Source organism: Marmota marmota, unplaced genomic scaffold, assembly GCF_001458135.2.
Source record: "Marmota marmota marmota unplaced genomic scaffold, marMar, whole genome shotgun sequence".
Taxonomy (NCBI): domain Eukaryota; kingdom Metazoa; phylum Chordata; class Mammalia; order Rodentia; family Sciuridae; genus Marmota; species Marmota marmota.
Window position 1 is genome coordinate 477,314 of NW_025999986.1, and position 13,512 is coordinate 490,825.

Here is a 13,512-nt window from a genome sequence, read left to right on the forward strand (position 1 = left end):
ATATAATATATATATATATATATATATATATATATATATATATATATATATGTATAAATAGATAACTGAATAGTGAAATTATGTTTCAATAGTCTGTTTCATACAATACGACTGACTTTAGTTCAGTGAACTATATTTATCAATTGGCACATGTTGAATCAAACTTGCATTCCTGGGGTGAAAACCACTTTATCATGATCTATTCCCTCCTTATGTGTTTTTCAATGTGATTTGCTAATATTTTATTAAGGATTTTTGCATTTATGTTCATCAGAGATATTGGTCTGAAGTTTTCTTTTCCTGATGTGTCTTTATCTGGTTTTATGGTATCAGGATTATGCTGGCTTCATAGAATGTATTTCGAAGTGTTCCCTCCATTTCAGTTTCATAAATTAATTTGAGACTGCCTGGTGTTAGTTCTTTAAAGGTCTCAGAAAAGAACTCAGCTAAGAATGTATCTGGTCCTGGGCTTTTCTTTTTTGGAATGCTTTTAATTGCTATTTCAATTTCATTGCTTGATATTAGTCTGTTTAGGTTTTCTATGTCTTCCTCATTCAATTTTGGAAGGTCTTTTGTGTATAGAAATTTTTCAATGTTTTCTATATTTTGCAGTTTATTAATGTATAAATTTTCAAAATAACTTATAATAATCTGAATTTCAGAAGTGTCTGTGGTGATATTTATTTTTTCATCTCTAATTTTATAAATTTGGGTCCTCTTTTTATTTTGGTTAGTTAGGCTAAGAGTTTACCAATCTTACATATTTTTTCAAAGAACCAACTCTTTGTTGCCATTTATCCTGTGTATTGCTTTTTCACTCTCAATTTCATGAATTTTGACTCTAATATTAATTATTTTCTGCTTTTTTCTGGGATGCATGTAATCATATCAATTCTTGTGACTTCTAAGACTTATATTGTTACCTACAATATGGTTATTTGGAAAAGTTTCCATGAGCTGCTTAGAAGAACGTAAATTCAGCTGATTTGGGGTGAAATATTCTGTAAAGTCTGTTTGTCCATTTGATTTACAATATTATTTAGGCTGGAAATACCTTTACTGATTTTATATTTGGATGGCCTGTATACTGGTGATAGGGATCTGGTGAAGTCACTTGGCATACTTGTATTGGGGTCTAGCTGGGATATTAATATCAAGAAGTCTTTGTTTTGTTTTTATGTAATTATGTTTACTGACATTTGGGGCATAAATATTTATTATTGTTATATCTCATTGTTGGATTGTTCCATTTACCATTTACCAACATGTTGTTCTTCTGATTAATTTTTACTAGACAGCTGCCTTTTCAGATATGAAAATAACTCTTCTTGATTCTTTTTGTACTCCATTTTCATAGAATTTGTTTAATCCTTTTACTTTCAGCTTATGTGTATCTTTGCCTATGAGATGAATCTCCTACAAACAGCATATAGTTGGATGATGTCTATTAATCCATCCTACCAATCCATGCCTTCTAATTCACGAGGTGAGATCATTCCATAATATTATAGATAAATGTTATTTCATACTACTTTCATTCGTTTGTTATATTTAGTTTGGTCCTGATTTTCATGTTGTTAGTTGCTCTTTTAGTGAGTTTCATCTATTTTGAAATCTCGGGTTTGTTTTTTAGTTCTTCTGCATATATTATATCTACCGCCAGTGAAACTGCCTCTAACATCTAAGCATTCTCTGTAGTGCTCTTAGTGTTCATGAATTCTTTTATACTCTTTTTACCACAGAAATATTTTATTTCCTCATAGATTCTGAAAGATAGTTTTACTGGAAATAGCAATTTTAGCTGGCAATTGTTTTATTTCAGTGCCTGGAATATCAAGATCCTCCTTGATTTTAGGGTCTGAGTTAAGAAGTCAGAAATTAGCCTTATTGTTTTGCCTATAACTGTGACCTAATGTATTTCTCTTACAGCTTTTAATATTATTTCCTTATTTTCCTAAATTACACATTTTTATTAGGTGTTTTAGAGAGTTTCTTTTTTATCTTGTCTATTTGGGGTTTTAAATGCCTTATATATATATGGGTGTCAATCCCATTTCTAAGGGGAGGAAATTTTTCTGCTATTATCTCTCTGAAGAGGCCTTTAATAATTTTAGCCTGTATCTCCATGTTCTATTCAGGTGACTCACAGAATTGATCTCTTGATTTTGTCCAAGAATTCTTGCGTATTTTGGTCATGGTCTTTATTTTTTTTTCCTTCCTTGCATACTGAGTATTCAGGCTCATATACGTTGTCTTAAAGTCCTGAAATTCTGTCTTTAAGGTCTGAAATTCTGTTCTCTATGAACTCTTCTGCTGGTGATACTCTCAAGTGAATTTTTAATTAAATTCATTGTATGTTTCATTTTCTGAAGTTTTGATTGGTTTCTTACCAATATACCTATTTCTTTATTCAGATGGACTTTCACCACCTGTATTTGCTCTCTTAATTTGTTCCTTGGTCTTCATTTGTTCATGAAACATTGTTATAATGATTTTTTATAGTCTTTTCTGGAATTTCATACATTCACATATCATGAGTTTCTTTATTGAGGAATTGTGAATTGGGGGAGAGATTTGTTTGCCCATTTCCTCATGTTTTCAAAGGTCATGGATGTATGCCTTTGTAAAGATGGATTCCTCTTCCTTTTTTATACACATATTTTGGTGTATGGTTATCTTTTGTTATATTTCTCTGTTTGTGTTGTATGTGTAACTGGCCAGAAATGAGACCCCTTTCTTGTTGTTCCTATTTGAGACCAGATTATCTGTTTTTGTTTGTTTGTTTGTTTGTTTTTGTCTTCTCTATTCTATGTGTTGAAGTATTGTTGAGGCTCAAGTTTATGTACGGAAAAAGCTTTGCTGTTACTAGTCTTAGTTATGGTGTTGCTTAGCAGCAGGTCTCTACTCTGTGAACTGCAAGTGTCCCAATCACTTCCCAGCCCCTGTTAGAGAAAGGGGGAACAAAGAATAGCAATGACGTTAGCAACTAATGTACAGTTTTAAAATAAATGTCCAGTGTCTATTTTGACATTTATAACACTAATTAAAGATGAATGATGAGGTCAGCATTTAGCATCAATACCAACAATAAATAACCATGAACTACATCAGACATTAGACAGAAGGTGTCTACTATGTCATCCACTATATTAATAATCATACCATGAATGTGGTAGAAATTACATAAAACATATATTTATATAAGATAGTAAAATTACAGTTTCTTAAACAAGGAGAAAACAGTAGGAAAGCAAGAGAAAGTTTCAAATATTTTAAAAATAAACAAAGGAGAAGTAGGGGATAGGTAACAGATGACAGCTATAAAAATGGAGAGATAAAAATAAGTAAAAATAATAAAGGAAAGAAATAGAGGATGAATCAACAGGAAATTTGGCTATTAATAGGGGAAAAGAGTGAAGAAGAGATAATAAGAGGAACAAAAAACAAGATAAAAACAAAGAAACAAATATAAGACCCAAACAAACAAAATCCATATAAAATTTTACCCCAGTAAAGTCAAATCAAGGCTAAATAATAAATGGGTAAAGTAAAAATGGATTCCTGTTCCTTTTTTATACACATATTTTGTGTATATTAAAAAGAGATAAATTTAAGCAATTAAATTTAATCAATTAAAAAGAATAAAATTATATAAATACGTATATATGTATGTATATATTCAGATAATTTTATTAATATAATATATATATTATATATACATATATATAATATATACATACACACAGCATCACACGGATTGAAAAAAGTTAAAAATTTAATAATAAGGTAAAAAAAAACTTAAAAAGGAAAAGGACTTGCAATGCTTGTGGTCCTTTAAAAAAAAAAAAGGAAAAGGAAAAGGAATAAGACAAAAACTTCTCAATGAGAAACTAAGCACTTGCTTCCATTGAGATGGTCAACACTGTTGACAAGGAGGGATGTTCATTGCTTATGTTGTTGAATCTTTCTGTTTATTTGTTTATCTATTTAGTAATTTATTAATGGGTTCTATGACCCTTGGGTCAAGGGCTGGGGGTTGTTAAGTTCCACTTCTATGTATCTCATCAAGCTGCCAGCCATGTGGCCAGGAGCCAAAGCTGCCAAAGCAGGTCTGTCTCATCTGACCATATAAGCTGGAAAAAACTGGGGAATGCTGATACATGATGCACTTCCATAGTGGGACTGGTGCAGAGTTCTAAATTGAAAGTTCCAGAAGGTGAGGTTTAACCTTGGCTGACCTTTGAAATTCTGTCAGTGGGTATTTAAGACCTGATCCACACCCACTATTACTGGGCAAATCTCAATTTCTGCTAGATATCTGGGTCTCAGGGATTTCCTCCAAATTCCATCTTTAGAGTAAGGAACCTAAACCTCCACCAGCCTCATTTATTCACTGGAAATGGATAATAATTGCCCAGTATCAGACCAGAAGTCCTGGAGTGCAGACATGCATGTCTACCTGGTTACTGGCATCATTTGAGTTGTTCATATGGGATGCCAGCAACAAAGGGAGACCTCTCTCCTCAGTATCTTGAAACTGGATTTCCCTGGTCTCAATTCTCTATGCACATATTTTAATCACATTGGTCCAGGCACAATCTGGACTCCAGGATAGGCAACTGCTGGGTCAGGAAAGTGACTGTCTTTTGGGGTTTCCAGTCTGCTATGTCTGCTCGCTGCCTCTAGGCCACTTAAAATAGGTCCCTGATGTCCTGAACATGGGCTGAATGGTTTGGTTGCGTTTCACTCAACACTTTCTCCCATCGTCCCTGGGCCACAGAAGATCCGATTTTCCACAGGTTGGCTGTGGAAAAGTTGGTGCATCTCTAACGTATTCTTTTTTATTTTATGTTCAAAATCTCCAGCTTTCTGTTTCTCTATGATTATTTTACTGTCCAATTTTGAATTTTAGTGAATTCCTTTAGTGGGTACCTTGCTTAAGTGCAGTCTTTCCACTGATTAAATCTTCTGTTGAGTAACTGCTGGGGAGTGCACTTTTCCTCTATTCTTCCATCTTCTGACTCACAGAGTATACTTGAAATAATTTATCTTAAAGCCATAATGACCAGGGCCTCAGTTACCTCTGTATCTATCCTCAGATGAACTACTGTGATCAACAGAGGTACTAGCTAAGATAGAGAGGAATACAAAATGAAAAGAATAAGAAGACAGTGGATATAATTAGTGGACCTGAGGTCAGTTGCAGTGGTAGTCATTTCATAAGCTCCATCTAGACCACTATAAACCTGTAAGAACTCTGCCAGAATTCATGCAAAGGAGTGGATCTGAACATTTAAAGGAGTATACAATATAGGAAATTAAAATGTCCTGCTCAGAGCCCACTTGCAAAATAAAGGCATAATCTTGGGGGCTAGATATGATATTGACAGACAGAGGTCATCTAGAATTTCCCCTTTGCTTCATTTAAATATATGATCCCTTTCCAGTGAGCTTACATTCAGCACTGATTAACTGAGAGATTTAGTTTGGCCTCTTTCCTCAACTCAGAATGTCTCTCAATTATCATCTCATATCAAATAGTCCTTGTAGGGTCCAATGATACTTAGGAAGAGTTAGAATTGCAACTTGACATTTCATTCTCATCAATCATGATTCCTCCCCTTTCCTTTCAAAGATGTTGACACAAAAATCCTAATAAACCTCCTCTGAATAATAATCTCCATTTCTGAGTCTGCTTCCTGGGCAAGTCCATCTTCAAAATGTATTTTAGAATTGGTAGTCACATGCATGTACACACACATAGTCATACTTCACCAATATTACGTATATCCCTACTATGAGGCAATTATATGAGCATGATTAAATGTCAATAAGTCAGGAATACTTGTCTAAGCAGAACACTGCAGGCAACCAAAGCAAATACAAATTTTTAGAAAGTGTCAATGCTTTAAAGACAAATGACTTCATGCTCTGAGATTAAAGGTTTTATGCAATCGACTTACCAATAGCCTGGCTGGTCTCTTTCATGCCTGGTACCAAAGTATTGTGTGCACAGCATTGAATTCTGCCTTTCTAATGGTCGGCAAGTTCACACAGTCAGAAATGGCAGTTTCTGCAACAGTGTTGGTCCAAGATCATCCATGCTGCTAGGCATGTACTTAGCCTTCATATGTTCCACCATATCTACACTATTGAGGACCCATTACATAAAAAATTAATTGAGTACCATCCACACGTTTGGATCAAGGCCCTTATTTCCGTAAAATTCATATACATCCATATCTTAACTCATTCCTCTTTCTAAACAAAGGAAACTATCAAATGTGCTGTGCACAATTATGCCCNAGTGTCCCTGTAGCATGCTCTTTTTAGGTCTTTAGAGAATAGACCGAGAAGGGGAATAGCTGGGTCAAATGGTGGTTCCATTCCCAGCTTTCCAAGAAATCTCCATACTGCTTTCCAGATTGGCTGCACCAATTTGCAGTCCCACCAGCAATGTACAAGTGTACCCTTTTCCCCACATCCTTGCCAGCACTTGTTGTTGTTTGACTTCATAATGGCTGCCAATCTAACTGGAGTGAGATGGTATCTTAGGGTGGTTTTGATTTGCATTTCTCTGACTGCTAGAGATGGTGAGCATTTTTTCATGTACTTGTTGATTGATTGTATGTCCTCCTCTGAGAAGTGTCTGTTCAGGTCCTTGGCCCATTTGTTGATAGGGTTGTTTGTTCTCTTATTGTCTAATTTTTTGAGTTCTTTGTATACTCCGGATATTAGGGCTCTATCTGAAGTGTGAGGAGTAAAGATTTGTTCCCAGGATGTAGGCTCTCTATTTACCTCTCTTATTGTTTCTTTTGCTGAGAAAAAACTTTTTAGTTTGAGTAAGTCCCATTTGTTGATTCTAGTTATTAACTTTTGTGCTATGGGTGTCCTATTGAGGAATTTGGAGCCCGACCCCACAGTATGTAGATCGTAGCCAACTTTTTCTTCTATCAGACGGCGTGTCTCTGATTTGATATCAAGCTCCTTGATCCATTTTGAATTAACTTTTGTACATGGCGAGAGGAGGGGATTCAGTTTCATTTTGTTGCATATGGATTTCCAGTTTTCCCAGCACCATTTGTTTGGTTTGATTAGGATACTGCCATCAATATAGGGGAATGTATATTTTCTGTAAAAGATAAGGACATTCAAAATATTTTCAGACTATATTTCGTCTGAAAAGAAAGTTAACATGGCTCCAAGGTGAGACAATAAATATGAACTATAATACTTCCCACATAAATGTAAATTGCTTTTGGTTCTTTTTACTGATTGGGATTGAAAATGATCCCTTCGACATATCAACAACTCGCCACAGACTGTATTAATTTTTTTTTTTCTGGTAAAGGTTCTACAACTGATACAGCAGCTACAATTGGGGAACCATTTGTTAAATGTTCAATGCACTTTTATCTACTATAGTTCCTCTAAATTTTCAACCTTTGTATTTTAAAGACTGAAATAAAAAACTATGTATTTTTTTTGAGGATTCGTTATTGCTTCTGATCTTGGAAGAGAAGTGCAATTTTATAGATATTCTCTTGGCTCTTAGTGCATTATGGCATCAATGAGAGAGTTTTTTCATCTGTTAAGTATATTCTGTTTCCATAATCATTCGTAGATCCAGGAAATAACCATTGGTAGGTCTAGAAACCCACTGGACTAATTACTCATTGGACTTAAACCAGAATCTTATATGTCTCCTATTTTCTGTAACCCTCTATCTAGCAGTCATGATGATATTTTCATGCCCTAATATTAGTAACACTTAGCCCCTATGTTAATCAGTCCTCAAGATTTTTATCTCAGTATCTGTTTTTTGTCTTGGATAATTACTCTGGTAAATGACTCTAGAACCCTACAAGGAAATATTTGTTGGAATATTTATCTTATAGTTTTGAAGTGGCATCCTAAAATTCTTTAAAAGACTTTCTCTCCTTTTTAATTGATAGTATGTAAGTCTGGGAACTGGCCTAGATAAGAAACCCGTTGAAAGATCTTTTTGTTTGTTTGTTCCTTTTTATTGCAGTTTCTATTTCTGTTTTATCAAGTTGCAAGATACATAACTCAAGCAGCTCTAAATCTATTGAAGTGCTAAAAAGATTATAGGCTATTTACCATCACCACAGACCTTTGTGGGTCAAAGCATTCTGGCTTCTGATCACACCCTGCTCTTCTTTATATTTAGATAGCTCCTGATAGTTAAAAGCTGTCATCTGGTTTCTATATATTTGAAATCATCCTGAAATTAGAGAGACTAATTCCATGAAAACATTTTCTATTGTCAATTTATTGACATCACACTTCTCAAAGTTACCATGCCTCTTTAAATATTACATCCCCTCTTCTTCTAATAAAAGGAGTTATCTCTGGGACAATACAAAGAGTACATATCTCATTATCCTCTTAAGGTAACTTCATTTCATTCTTCATAGATACCATTATATCAAAATTTTAATAAGCTACTTCTGAAGTAGATTAAAACTGGATTCAGTATTCTTTTCCAGAAATGACATTGGGAAGTCAGGGAAGAGTACTTGTATGTCTATAAACTTTCTTCTATCCAGTTTTAAAAACTATTTCCCCCCTAAAAAGAGTCCTGGTGGTTTTTGTTAAATCCTGCAATTTTTAGAATAAGGTATTTCTTTCTTGTTGCAGGAAATGTTAGCATTGCTTTGGGATGTTAAATGAAGGCAGTGAGATTTTGAAGACTGTACTACCTTGTGAGGAATCTGTCTCAGGTAAAGCTTTGCATTATTTCCAGGCCAGTGGAGGATTCTCTCTACCAGTCTGGGGGAGACAGCTTCAGTCAGTTTGGAAGGGTCAAAGCAATATGGAAATACTTTTTTTTGAGATGCAACTATACATATATCCACCATCCTAAGTCCCAATGTATGGCCTCTTCCCTTTTAGGGCCCTCACTTTAGCACAAAAGCCCCGTTGAGCATATCCATTTTGTCTCTTGTTTGTTTGTCTTTTTTTTTTCTTTACCTCTGTGACCCTCATAGTTAAATCCTAGGTCTTATTTCCAATAGTCTCACTTAGGATGGGGAATTAGGTGCAAATAACTGATTCAGAAGGAGATTTTAGGAACAAGAATGAGGGAAAAGGAGAGTGAAACAGGTAAAATATACAAGAAACACAGGCATATAATAGGTAGGTTGTATGCAATGGGAACTCAGTTCTCTCAGGATCATCCTAGAAAATAATCTTTTTACCTGAAGTAAGAGTGGTTGAAGGATTTACCCACTCACTACCATCCTCAGTGATTGAGGGTTTCCCCAGGGTCATTAAATCTCTTGCACTTCTGGGCATCACTTGATATTGTGCCAAAAGATTTCCCATGGTATCAGACAAGGCTATGGGGGCAGAGAGGGAAGATATATACAATGTGATGCGATACATCACTGACAGCAGGTGTGAGACTAATCTGAGTTCACACAGAACTCTTCACTGCTGCTCTGCTGGAGTTAACTGGGCTAAGGAGATGAGCTACACTGGTACCAGAGTCACCTACTTTAGGAGGTGAAATGTAGATGCTGTACTCTACATTTGTAACTGCAGAAATCAGAGTGAACTGGCTTTCCTTATAAAGTCAATTTTGAAAACCAGAGGAGGTGAGCTGAAAGAATCACAGGAACAATAGGTATTTGCAGGAAGAAGACCATCTCAACAGAAATGAAGATGAAGAGAATTCTTGCATCCTGCATAGTAAAAACCAGCTAAGACTGTCAATTAATCAAAAAATTAAAAAAAAATAGTTGATGTGAGGAAAAATACATTTCCTCAAATGATTAGAAATTAATGAGGAACTGGAAGAGATAAAGTAGAGGGATAGACATATAGATATATAGAATTAGAAAACAAACTAGCAAGGAAGAACAATCTGAACAAATAAAAACTATAAACCAGAAGTTGTTTGCTATGAAGTGTATTTTAAAAATTAAAAGATGGAATAAGAAGCTGTTAATTTTGAACATGGGAAAAAATTACAGAACTGAGATTCTTTAAAACATCAAACTACTCTTTCCCCAATAGTAACAAACTCAAATTTAAAACAAAAGTATCAACTAATTTTTTAAAAATTCTACAGAAACAATAGCACAGAAAAGAGAAAAAAGTCAGAGATAATGTATAGATTTTCTGGAATGCATGGACTAGCAAAGAAAATTTGAATAACATAAAAAATGACAAAATTCAAATTGTAAGAGATCAATGCATCTAAATGCCATGAAAAGAAAAATACTTGTATTGAGTGTAATGTGTATATTAATATTCTTTAATGATGAGAATTATTAGTTGTGAAATTTTTAACTAAATCTGCTTCTAGTACACAGATCAAGGTAAGAGTAAGTTTTTTGTTTTCTATAGAACACTTTTTCTATTATTTTCATCATCACCTATTTTGAATAATTTAAAAACATACAAGTATATTAGAATATAAATTTAGGTTATTAAACAGGAAAAAAATTCTCTAAAAATAGAGAACGTGAAATACTACAATAAATGATAAAGTTGTATTCTTCATTGAATTAAGAGGATATTAAATACAGATATGTCCGCTTTGAAGAAGAAATATGCCTAATTTATAATGAAAGGGAAGCGGGTCTGGGATTATATCTCAGTGGGAGAGTACCTTGTCTATCATGTGAAGCCCTGGGTTCAATCCTCAGCACTGCAAAAAATAAATAGATAGATAGATAGATAGATAGATAGATAGATAGATAGAGGTATTGTGTTTATCTACAACTAAGAAAACTTTTTAAAAAGGTTACATTTATTTTTGAAGCTTTTTTGCAAAGAAGGTAACTTAGAAATACAATACTCTATTTTTCTAAATGTTATTTTTACTCACATTCTGCAAAACATTGGTTATATATTTTGGTGTTCTGCCCTGGAAAAAATTTTTTTGAATATCATCATCATCATTATCACCATAACTAACAGAGAGGTTGCATGGCTACAATGTGCCAGGGATTCATTTTAGTATTTTCTTTGTGGCTTCACATTTAGGTCTTCAAACAATTGTATGTGGGTTCTATGATTTCTTAATTTTCAAATGGAAATTTTAATGACAGAACCAAGTAAGAATGAAATAGTTAAATATGTTTCCTAAGATCACACAGCATAAAGGTGGCTGGGGTCTATTCAAGCTGTAAAACTAAAAGAGAAATTGAAAAGGAGAAATGGAAAAGGGGGGGGGGGAAGAAGGAGTGAAGAACAGAAAGTGAAGAAGGCAGAAGGGTAAGAGAAATGAAGAAGAGAAGGAGAAACATGAGAGAAAGATGAATTGAGATTCAAAGACAGAAATAAAATCAACAGAGAGATATGGAAAGGTAATATGCTGTGAACAGTACAGTATATATGTACAAAATTATCCAATAAAGTGATAAATGTGTACTCTTTAAGAGCAAAGATGCAGAACATCTAACATTTAGCAAAGTGATTTTCAATAGCAAATGCTTAGATACTTTTGCATAATATTTATAGTGAAGTTATCAAAATTGAAGAAAATGTCAAAGAAGGAAAGAGAGAATGAATGGTTGATTAAAAAAATACTAAAGCACTTCACTAAATTTTATAATTTTTTTCCCAAAATACATCAGGTAAAAATCTCATCTTTGATCAGAAAGGAATCAAACAAGCCATACTGCCCTTTTTCCTGTCCCTGAACTGGACTCATCTCAGGCTTTTGAACAAGTACTTTTGATCCATCTCCCAAGGAGGCAATTGTCCCAGAAGCTATGATCACAAGTTGCAATGAGAGCCACAGTGACTTCATCCTCCAGGGCTTCTCTGACAAACCTTATTTGGAGAAGGTACTTTTTTGGATCATTTTGTTTTTTTGTTGCTTGACACTTGCAGGAAATATGGTCATAGTTCTTGTCTCCATGAAGGATCCAAAGCTCCACAGCCCCATGTATTTCTTTCTTTCCAACCTTTCCTTGCTAGATCTCTGTTTTACCAGCAGTTGTGTGCCACAGATGTTGGTTAATTTATGGGGTCCAGAGAAGACTATCAGCTATATTGGCTGTGCTATTCAACTCTATGTCTTCCTGTGGCTTGGAGCCACTGTGTCCTTCTTGTTATCATGGCCATGGACCGCTATGTGGCAGTGTGTCATCCACTGCAATATCCACTACCATGCATCCCAGAGTTTGTCTGAAGCTGGCTACCCTTGCCTGGGGAACTGGTCTGGTGCAGTCATTGTTCCAATCCCCTGCCACCCTCCAGTTACCCTTCTGCTCCAGGATAGATGACATCGTGTGCGAAGTCCCAGCTCTCATTCATCTCTCCAATACAGATACTACCTACAATGAAACCCAGATGTCCATTGCTAGCATTTTTCTTCTGGTGGTGCCCTTGATCATTATCCTTTCTTCTTACGGTGCTATCGTGCATGCAGTACTGAGAATAAAGTCGAATTCAGGACAGAAGAAAGCATTTGGTACCTGTACTTCTCACCTTCTTGTGGTCTCCTTCTTCTATGGCACCGTCACAGGTGTCTACCTTCAACCCCCAAATCACTATGCTCATGAACGGGGCAAGTTTTTCACCCTTTTCTACACAGTATTAACCCCAACTCTCTACCCCTTCATCTACACTCTGAGAAACAAGGAAGTAAAAGGAGCACTAAGAAGATTAGGGAGGAGGACTGGGTTTCCCAGAATAACTAAGAAGGTTGATATTTGTTTGCCTATTGCTTAACAAACAAAACAAAACAAAACAAAAACAAACAAACAAAAAACAACAACAACGAAGCAACCTCATCACAAAAGCTGCAGAACATAGGAAAGAACTATATTTTGTGATTTCAGTTTCAGCCATCAGGAGATACCAATTTTTATACAATATTTTATTATCCTTCAGTCATTGATTAGGCCCTTAATATCTTCATGATGCTGATTTAGGCACAAGATGGTATAGAAATTAATACATTTAATAGTTATTTTCTTAAAAAGTATATAATACAGTTAAAATGTGGGGGGTACAAAAGAAACACAACACTTGCAAAATAAGATACCAAGTAATATATTTCATGCTTTTACATTGATTTCACTTTTTTCATTCTATGTTTCTCCAAGTTAAGCAAGTGCTTTCATCTAAATGTCTTGTCCCAAAAAGATTTCTAAAGTTTTGAGACACAGACTTTAAGGAAAAAAACTTGTATTTACTTCTATAATTTAATCTAATGTATCTTGGTTCTGAATTGCTTCTGTCTCTCTGCCTCAATATAACATCATTGCTATTTAATGCACTTAGCTCTACCCACTGAAAAAGTGTAACTAATCACACTTACTGTTCCCTGATGTCATTACTCAAGGTTCTATGTCCACATTTCTAAATTTTTGGATTGATATTCTGAACCCTTGATTAAAGAACTTGGCTTTTGTTTGTTTTTTTCTTCATTCATTCTGTGTCCCTATTTTAACAAAATGTCTCATTTTATCAAATTCAATTCTTATTCATTTTCCATGTAGATATTCATTGATTTCCTATTATGTACCT

General features: G+C 34.6%; 1 pseudogene; it reads left to right on the top strand.

The window, feature by feature from the left end:
* The first annotated feature begins 11,747 nt into the window (after positions 1–11,747).
* On the top strand, positions 11,748–12,711 carry LOC107160786 (annotated as a pseudogene).
* Positions 12,712–13,512: the final 801 nt, after the last annotated feature.